The following is a 10,221-nucleotide window of genomic DNA, read 5'->3' as shown; positions in this document are numbered from 1 at the left end:
CCAGGTGTGTGTGGATTGGCCTTCCAGGAAGCTAGTGTGCAGAGAGGAGGGGTGGAGGTGGTGACTGGAAGGGGTGCACCTCCTGCACCTCTTATGACAGCTGACCCAGCCCCTGCCCGGTGAAGCCCCTCCACTGCCCAGTGCCCTTCCAGCTTGTTTCTCCCTGGTTGTGGCCATCAGCCACACAGGATAGCCGCCAAAGGCAGGGGATCCAGAGCCAGATGCCCTCAGCCGGACACCAGGTCTGCTCCTTTCCAGGAGTGGGCCCTTGAGTACTTGGTTCTCTCCTGCCTTGTTCTGCTCCTTTGTACACATGGATGGTCATGGTTCCAGCCCTGTGGGGAAAGTGAGGCTTGCCAAGAGCCCCGAGCGTGCGTGGACAGTGCCTGTGGATCCCGCCTTCCCATCCTTGGGATCTCAGTATGCTTTTGGGGCTTGAGTTGGGCTGGGTCATGCCTGACATTTACACACTCTGAGGTCCTGCCTAGGATGCCCCCCAGCTCACTGGGGTCAGGATGGACCCTCTGGAGGGTGAGAGAGAAGGGCACCCCAGGCAGAGAGCAGACCTTGAGCAAAGCAGGCAGCAGGGCTGGGTTTCTGGGGCTTCAGGTGCTGAGCTTTGGTCTCAAGGATTGGCCTGCAGCTGGTGGGACCATGGGAGGGTTGGTGCAGGGAGGGCAGTGGTGAGGGACAGGCAGGAGACCCGACCTTCAGGCAGGGTGTATGGTGCTCATCCAAGCATTGCAGGAGGCCTGATCTGGGTCCCAGCCATGAGCCATGAGCTGGGGCAGGTAGGGCAGATGCAGGTCTGGAAATGAAATCCCTGGGAAAAGGATCCATCGCAGTGTCGTGTGAGTCCCTGCCACTGTTATCATGAGCACACGCACACCCAGCCCATACACTTGCCTACACACGCACATGCACTGCCTGACCTGGGGGATTGATAAGATACAGGATGTGACACATTGAATTTTAAAAATTTATTTGGGGGGCACTTGGGTGGCTCAGTAGGTGAAGTGTCTGCTCTTGGCTGAGGTCATGCTGTTAGGGTCCTGGGCTTGAGCTCTGCATTGGGCTCCCTGCTGAGCAGGGAGTCTGCTTCTCTCTCTCCCTTTGTTGCTCCCTCCACACCCCCCCCCCCACGCCCAGCTTGTGCTCTCTCTCTCTCTCTCAAATAAACAAAATTTTTCAAAAAGTAAAAATTTGTTTGGAGAAAATCGGGCCAGTTTTGTTTTGTATCACATGGCTCTCTAAGGTCCTAGCACAGGAAATCTGAGACAAGACCCCATCTGTGTGACAGAGAAATGTCCCACGTGCAGTGTAGACGTGCAGGGCAGAAGGGTTCTTGAATCTGGCTGCTCCTGCCACCTTCTTTTCCAGTTGAGGGGAGTGAGTCAGGAAAAAGTCACCTCTCGATTGTGGCTAGCACGAGGACAAGCCCAGGGCACCGGACATCAGGGAGGTCTTCACCCCTGCCCAGGGGCAATCCTGGTTTGGCTTGTGCAGTTTGCAAGAGGATAGTCCCTCTGCACGTTTAGCTGCTCCTCTCCCCCTGCCCCCAGGCCAGGCAAGCATCCCCGGTCAAGACCACAGAGCGGCTTCCCAAGGACATTCCAGGGGCAGCTTGGAACACCCAAGCTCTGGTTGTGCACCTGCGGTTTTGTCTTTATTTTTATTTTTTTTAAGATTTATTTATTTATTCATGAGAGAGACAGACTGAGAAAGAGAGGCAGAGACACAGGCAAAGAGAGAAGCAGGCTCCCCGCAGGGAGCCCGACGCGGGAGTCGATCCCCGATACCAGGATCAGGACCTGTGCCGAAGGCAGGCGCCCATCCGCTGAGCCACCCAGGCGTCCCTGTGGTTTTTGTCTTTAAAGCATCACTACCCACGGTGTGCAGGCACCTTGGTTCGCTTACCCCGAGGTGGCCCCGGGGGCTTTCCCAGGGGACGCAGCCCCAGCCGTGGCCCTGGCCTGTCTGCTGCTATTCCGTGGAGAGTCACCTGCCAGTTCCCCTCCTGCTGAAATAGGGTGCGTTTCAAGTCCAGACGTCCCCCACCCGTCAAACACGGTGGAGATGCCCCCTCATTCTCGTGGGTATGACGTCAACAGAAACAGCGTGGCAGGTGTTTCAGGGGCGCAGGTGGGGACTCCGAGGGCCCCCGTGCGAGGCGGCACGGAGGACGGGGTTGCGGCCGCTTTATCCCCTCGGAATTTGTTCTTGATAGACGTCTGCTCAGCCATAGTCATTTGTGCACGTTCGTATGAACAGTGTGGCTGATCACGGGAGACCCCTGTCCCCCGGCCCTGGCTGCGGTCTGCCCACCGCCCCAACCAGTCCCCCGGGTAGGAGGGGGGCCCCCAGGTCCTGGTCTGCAACTCGCCTCCTCCAGGGCTCCCCTGGCGGCACCCTTCGGCCACGTGATCCACGGGCGTGGGCTCCGTCCCTCGCTCTCCCTCGGTGTCTCTCTGTCTCTGTCTCTCTCAGGAGGGGCTCTACTTGTTGCCTGTTGTGTTTTATTCATTCATGTTTACCGGTTTGCAGGTGTTCTTTATGTAAAGGGGATGCCGGCCTAAGGTCTGCGGAGCGCTGGGCCTCCCCGCAAACCTTCGTCTGGCCTGTTCCCTCAGGGCTTCCTGATCTGGGCTGATGTCCCTCGAAGAGCTATTTTTCTGTGCCTTTTGCCTACAATCCATCCTCTCTGCCCCCTTGAAACGTGTGAGTGTGCACTTTTGCCGCCCGCAGCAGTGGGCTGTGAGCTACGGCAACTGGTCCCGCCCCACTGCTGCCTCTCCTCGCACTGGCCCTCTGCTCCTACCTGCTTTCCTGTTCTCGCAGGGCGACCCGCTTTGTGAGGTTGTCAGGGTTTCCTGTTTGTCTCTCCAATGGGAGCGTAAGACCCATGCGGGCTGTGCCTGGGGCAGGGATGCGAGCAGAGACCCCAGACGGTGCATCTCCGTGCATCTCCCAGGGCCGCGTCTCTGCCTCCACCCCAGCCTGGTTTCAAGTCTCTGTGGCCTAGGAGAGTACACAACACAGCCGGCGTGTTAACAAGTGGTTACAATGGAACCCAAAAAAGTCTGATGGGACAAAGCATGGCCTTAAATCGTGTCCCCCAGAATGCATGCTTAAGTCCTGACCCCTGGCGCCTGGGAACGTGACCTTAATTGGAAAAAGTCTTTGCGGATATAATCAAATAAAGCCGACGTCACTAGGGTGGGCCCTAATCCAACAGGATGGGTGTCTGAATAGGAAGAGCAGAGACAGACACACAGGAGGCCACATGAGCACGGAGCAGAGACAGGACGATGTGGCCACCGGCACAGGGCCGCCCGGAACCCCAGGAGTGGAAGAGGCAGGAAGCGTCCTCCCCCAGAGCCTCCGGAGCTCGGCCCTGCCCACACCTTGATGTTGGATTTGGCCTCTAGTCATGGGTTGGTGGAGGGGGAGATCACATGGTTGTCCTAAGCCAGCAGCGACAGCAGCCCCAGGAAGGGACAGCTGTCTCACCGAATGCGTGCCTGTCCTCCAAGCTGTGGCTGTGAGTGGCCCAGTAATGTGTAGTGATGGATTGAATAAGCACCAAGGAAGATGCCCAAGCTTTGGACCGTCGCTGCACCACTTGGTGTCTCTCTACGTCGTGATGGAGGATGGAAGACACAAGGCAATATGGAGTCAGAAAGAAAACCATGTCCAAGGGCCTGGGTGGGGCCTGCATGGAGAGGGAGGTGACAGGTGCGGTGCCTTCAGAGGGAGGTAAGGAGGAGGGTGGAGAGGACTCAGCGAGGGGCTGGGGGAGAGGTTGGGGGGCTTTGTCCGGGGGAGCGTGTGAGTGGGGACACCTGGTGGGAACCGGGGCCTCTGCCCAGCGTGTGGCCCTCTGCTCTCCCTGCCGAGGCCCCTTTGGGACCTGGGTTTGGGTGCATGCAACCCACAGCACTTGTCACCCCTAACTCCATAGCTACCTGCCCCTCTTCATGGATGTGGCACCCTCTAAAATATGTCAGGGATGTTATTTTAAACCTCCCTCTAGCCAATAGGTTATAACCAGCTTACAGTGTAGTTTTGTTCGCTCAGACAGTCACGGTGCTGCTTTTCCTGGTTATTCTGTGATTCGAAGTGAGTGGACTGGTCATGGCTTTGGGGTCTCAGTCAGCTTCTCCTTGACCCAATAACCCTGTAGTGGGAGGCCATGATGCCATTCCCCAAGGTCACACACTGTCCAGGTGGTGGGCCTGATGCTCGACTCCAGGCCTCTGACTCCAGAATCCACTATCCTCACCACTGTCCTGGTGTTTCTCAAACTGGGGTCTCCAGCACCCCACCAGGGTGTCCAGAAAGCCAACACTATCTTCACAATTACAACAAGACACTGGTTTCCCTTTCTCTGTGTCCTTCATGAGTGAATGGTGGAACTTTCTGGAAGCTACATGATGGGTGGTATTGGCACATAGTGACGATGACAGAAGCTGATGAGAAACCAGCTGTCCCCTATTACGCCCTTTTTACCAGGGTTTGGGTGGAGAGGAGGAGGAGGCAGTGACTTAAAAAAAAAAAAAAAAGCATCATGTGTAAGCCCATGACACGTATGTTATTTTATTTATTTTTTATTTTATCATTTACTTTTTATTTTTTTAGTGTTAAGCTTTTATTATCCCTGCTTGTAAAATTTAGTTTTATTTCTGCCACCTTACATTGAGCTATAACTGACTTATAACATTTATAAGTTTCAAAGTGTGGCAGGGTGATCTGATATGTGGATACCTTGTGAAATAATCACCACAGTGAATTTACTTCTTGCACATTTTCTTCATTGCGATGAGAACTGAGAACGGTTCAGATCTACTCTCTGCAACTTTCCAACACACAGCACGGCATCGTGAGTGATTGCCACCGTGCTGTGGGTCACATCCCCAGGACTTGTGGGTCTTGTAAATGGAAACCTGCGCTTTTGACCACCTTATTGATGTTTTCTTAAACGAACTTGTAAACAAATATTCTAAAACTTGGCCAGCGCCCATTTCCGCTATCCTATTACACGTGGACCCACATACACAAAAGGGTTCGGGACCCTTGATAGTGGTCAGGGGGTGATGCTATGGGCACCATGTGATTGGGGACCAGTCTTCACTTTTTTTTAAAGATTTATTTATTTATTCATGAGACACACACACAAACACACACACAGAGAGAGAGAGAGAGAGAGAGGCAGAGACACAGGCAGAGGAGAAGCAGGATCCCTGTGGGGAGCCCGATGTGGGACTCGATCCCGGATCCCAGGATCATGCCCTAAGCCGAAGGCAGATGCTCAATTGCTGAGCCACCCAGGCATCCCCCAGTCTTCACTTCTTGGGGTCACAGTGCTCAGGTCCCTTGGTAGAAATGATGTCCCAATAATAGTGAAACACAAGTTTTCTGCCTTGAAACCTTCCTTTATTCAAAATAAACTCCAGACCAATACAGCAGTGCCCCCTCCACGACTATTTCTGGAGGGTCGTGAAGGGTCTCAGATGTGGTCAGGAATCCTTTGGGTCTTGGCCAGCTTCCAGGTTCCAGCTTCCAGCTTCACCAACCCCTGCTGTGCTGTGGTGCGCCACCATCGCCTATAATCCAGGAGAGACCAGCAAGGCCACTGCCCACCTCTGCCCAGAGGGCTTCACCTGTACCCCGAGAAACACAACTGATCAGATGAGTGTGTGTAAAGAGGTTTGTGTGAAGGACTTAACTCACATGCTTGTGGGCCCTGGTGAGTCCAGAATGTATAGGGCCGGCAAGGCAAGATCTCCAAGTTACTGTCTTAAGGGGATTCCTTCCTTCTCAGGAAACCTCAGTCCTTATACTCTTAGAGCCTTCGCCTGATTGGATGAGGCCCACCCACATTATGAAGGTGATCAGTTTTACTTGAAGTCAAGTGATTTAAATGTTGATCACATTTACAAAATACCTTCACAGCAATGTCTAGACCAAGGTTTGACCAAACAGATGCTGGGTGCTATGGCCCACTCCCCTTCCAGGTCACTCTGACATGGGTCTGGTATCCCTCAGCAGGGTGGTCTGGACCATAAGATGATACAGGGTTTACTGGGATGGAGCTTTTTGCCCATATATTCCATCTGCCCCCCTTTCTCTCGGGTGGTTGGGTCAGGAGGATAGGGTGGGTGGACCCTGACCTTGGCCGTGCAGAGCAGACCCTGTCCCGCCAGGATGGCTGCTTCTCAGGGCCCCCAAGCCTCCTTGAAGACCGGGAGAAACACCGACACGGGTCCAGATCCATTTTGCAAGAGGTCCCTGAACATCATGCCTATTGGGAATAAGCAGATGCCCGGAGAAGGGGTTGGGCACACGGAAGAGGCAGTTCTCTGGAAGCTGCTCTGTGTCCACCAGAAAGAGGAGAATGAGAAGAACCATACAGAGCAGAGGGACTGGGGGACACAGAGTCCAGATGGACGGCAGCAGATCACAAATAGCAAGGGGACCGTGAAGGAGAGATGCCCGCGGGGCAGACACCCTGAGGGCTGGGGAAAGTCGGGTCAGATGGTGGGCACATGGTCACTTCTGCTTCCTGTTTGTGCCACTCCCCCGGGGAAATTTTGTTTGTTTTCTTAAAATTTAAAAACATCCATTGTTTTTCTGGGTGCTTTTGCACTTTGACTTCGGAGCACTGCGTCTTGCCCTGACTGGCTGGTGCCTGGTCCACACCTCACGGGGGAGACGGGCCAGGGGTGTTGAGACTCAGCTGGAGGCCTGCATGGTTCCTGCCAGGTCCTCTCCCATGGTTGCCCTGACCCCCTGACCAGACCCCAGGCCATCAGGGAACATCTCGGGGGAAGGAGAGTGAGACAGAGCCTGGGGGGCAGGAGTGCTTGATTGCTGCAGAGAGTGGGACCCTCTTTCCATAACTCAGCTGTGCTCAGCTGAGCTGGGTGTGTGCCAGGCCCGGACCTGCTCCCCATCTTGGCTTCTGGGGGACGGGCTCCAGGCAGACATGCTTCTAAAGGGTTTGTAGCTCGAGCTGCAAGGGCAGGAGGGGTCTGGCTGGGAAGCCTGAGCATTCCCTCCTCTGCTGCTCTGTCCTGCTCCCGCTCCAACGCCCCCCGGCCCCCCCTCAGGTCGTGGAGTTTGCAGAGACATGAATTTGCACTTAATTGCTCCGAAGCATCAATCAGTGCGCTGGCAGGATCCCTTCATTCAGGGGCATAGCGCAGTCCCTCAACCTCCACCCCACCTGCCTGCCGCCCCCACCCCCTCGGGAGGCACCGGCTCTGGGCCTGGGAAGAGCCTGTTTTGCTTCCTCCCCAGGAGACTGTTTGGAGGACGGGCTCCCACACCAATGGGCTAGTTCGGAAGTGCTGCTACAGCTCTGCTTTGCCTGGAGGTGGCGTTCTAGCACCGTCCATGAGGCCACAGGCTACCTTTAAGGAGGTTTAGGGAGATTTGCAGCACTTTGTTGAGATCTCATGCTCAGCCGCCTTCCTGAGACCACCTGCAATGCCACAGGTGGTCACTGCAGGCTCATCCCCACAGCCGTCATGCACCCCACTTTACAGATGAGGCACAGAGCTGGGGATACATAGCTGGCAAGTGGGGGGCGGGGTTGGGGGGCTGCCCCTGTGTCTGTGCATCCTCAGGGGAAGGCTGGCCCCCGGGCCAGTGATGTCGTGAGGACCCTTGTGAAACCCACCCCACTGATTGTCCCGGGACTGTGACGATTTTCTTGCCATCAGCCGCTGGGCTGGGCTGGTCTCCCTCGGACGCTGTCAACGGTGTGGAGCCAGAGCGTTTCCCTCTTTGCCCAGAGCTGGGAGCTCAAGATGTTGTTGTGGGAAAAACAGTTGAGTGTCAAACCATTCAGCTTTGGTTTTCGAGCTGGCCTGCCCTCGGAGAAGCTTGCAGATGCATCCCAGCCAGCGCAGGGCTGGATGAGGTCCGGCCGGATGAAGTGACGTGAGGTTAGGGTCGTGGGGACCACAGGGCGGTGGGCTGGGCAGGGGTGTGGGAAGGTGGCAACCAGGATGAACGTGAATTGCACCCACGTGTGAAAGCATCAGGGGCCTGGGGCCTATGGTGTTGCTGGGTCTGCACAGGGCAGGTTTTGGGGCGAGCTTTTGGTCCGAGAGGGGCCGCAGGGCCGGAGCCGCCGTGAAGACAAGCCTCGGTGGGGAGCCCCTTGCAGAGGGTGGTCTCGGGCTGGGCAGGTACGTGGTGGTCAGTGTGCTCCTCATCCCAACAGGCCGCCCCGTGGCAGCAGCTGGCTGGGACCAGGGGGTTGACTCACTCTGGGGGACAGGAGGCTCGGCTGTGCCCTGAGGGGACAGAGGCTGCTGCCTGGCGGCGGGGTGCCCCGTGTGACTGGCCAGAGCGCAGGACAACAGTGAGGGCGGCTGACAGTTACAGAAGAAGCTGTTTGGGGCCAGGATTGTAGTTGGGCTTCCTGGACATCTTGCTGGTGTGGTGGACCTGCCTTCCTGCACCCCTGATGCCTGGGGCAGCGGGCGGCTGCCTTGGTGACTGTGGACGGCGACAGAGAGGGGCTGACAGTCCCCGTGTCGCCCGTGGCCTACATGTCTGTTTGGATGTTTGTCTCCAGCGTTTTATCACATTCAATGTAATTGAAATCTTGCCACTTGCAGCAACGTGGACGGTCCTTGAGGGCATGAGGCTGAGCGGAACAGGCCAGATGGAGACGAACCCGCATGACCACCTTCCACGGGGCTGGGAAGTAAACCCGCCGACACCGAGAGAAGCTGCTGCTCGCCAGGGCTGGGGGCTGCGGTGAAGGTGCTCGGAAGGTCCCAACTCCCAGTTATGAGGTAAATAAAGGGGAAAAATCTTGCGAGTTTGTATTTGAAAGGTCAAATAATGTGGGGGGTTTAGAGGGAAAGCAAGACTTGGCCTCCCTCTCCCTCAGCCCTGGGCCCCATGCAGAGGATCTCTCTCTGTCTCTGTCTCTCTGCCTCTGTCTCTTTGTCTCTGTCTGTCTCTCTGACTCTGGCTCTGTCTGTCCTCTATCTGGATCTCCCTCCCCCCACCCCTGAGGTCCAGGCTCAGGCAGGACGGGTCCTCCTGAGGCCAATCTGTGTGTGTGTGGACGGCTATGCTCTCCCTGGGTCCTCACTGGGTCATCCCTCAGTGAGTGTCTGTGTCCTGATCCCCTCTTGTTGTGAGGACCCTGGTCACACTGGATCAGGGTCACCTTGGTGACCCCATGTCACCTCTAGCACCTCTGTAAAGGCCTGATCTCCAGCCGTGGTCCCATTCTGAGGTCCAGGGTGTAGGACTCTGACTTATGAATTTGGGAGACACTGTACTTTGAACATCCCTCCTCTTGGGGTAAATTTCCTTCCTGGCTAATTCCCAGAAAGCCACACCAGCACCAGCTCTGAGGGTCTCTAGATCCTGCATTGGTATAGAACCTGACTTTCCGGGTACCTCTCCAGGGAGGTCTCACCAGAGTCCCAGGGGTGGGTGGATCGGCTAATCTGGCCCGAGTTATTCGCCCACTGTTTCTGGGGCTGGGGCCCTCCCTATCACAGGGGGAGCAGGCTGGCACACCCACGCAGGTTCCCAGGTGCCAAGCAGCAGCATCCGGACGCAGGCAGTTGGCCCAGGAGAAGCAGGGCCGGGGCCAGCGGCCAGAACCACGGGAGCAGGAACCCCACCTCTCTGCAGCTACAGAGTGAAGACGGGGATGTGGGTGGATGGTATACTCATCTCTGGAGCCCTGGCACCCAGTTGGGACCCTCAGAGAATCAGGCCAGTGCCATGGGCACGGTCGGCTATAGGAGAGGCCGGGTCAGCTGCTCCGTGGGTGTCCCGGAGCCTGGCGACCTCCCGGGCCTCTGAGCTGGCCTCTGCATGCGGCCTTCCTGTGACGAAGGGTGGGTGGCTGGGGAGGGGGCACAGGGGTCAGGTGGGACGTCGGCTGGGGTGGGGGTGACGGCAGGGTCTCGGCGGGGCCAGGAGGGGACGCTTGTTCCCACCGCTGCTTTCCGGGTGACCTCCTCTTGCACTTTCTACATCCTGTGAGAAGGCCCCTTGCCTGGGTTCTCATGTAAACATGTACGGCTATAAATTCTCTTCAAGTCTCTGCTACTTTGGGGCCTGTCTCCCTGGTTTTGATACAGAATCTTTTCTAAATGTTGTCTAATTGCTGGAATTACTTCTTTAATCTATGCATTATGGGGAGATATGCCTTTAAATTTCCAGAAACGTGGGGCTTTT

At 56.3% G+C, this 10,221-nt stretch overlaps 1 long non-coding RNA gene across 3 annotated transcripts in view; it reads left to right on the top strand.

The window, feature by feature from the left end:
- Positions 1 to 3,272: 3,272 nt before the first annotated feature.
- LOC140612638 (uncharacterized) overlaps positions 3,273 to 10,221 on the top strand; it is a 30,806-nt gene continuing 23,857 nt past the window's right edge. For all 3 annotated transcript variants that reach the window (XR_012013782.1, XR_012013783.1, XR_012013784.1), the window contains exons 1-2: positions 3,273 to 3,756; positions 8,631 to 8,810. This is a non-coding gene — a long non-coding RNA (uncharacterized lncRNA). The remainder of the gene's footprint in view (positions 3,757 to 8,630; positions 8,811 to 10,221) is intronic.

The sequence above is a fragment of the Canis lupus genome, chromosome 21 (assembly GCF_048164855.1).
Source record: "Canis lupus baileyi chromosome 21, mCanLup2.hap1, whole genome shotgun sequence".
Lineage (NCBI taxonomy): Eukaryota > Metazoa > Chordata > Mammalia > Carnivora > Canidae > Canis > Canis lupus.
The sequence above is the reverse complement of the archived record's forward strand: the minus strand, read 5'-3'. Positions and strand labels throughout refer to the sequence as shown.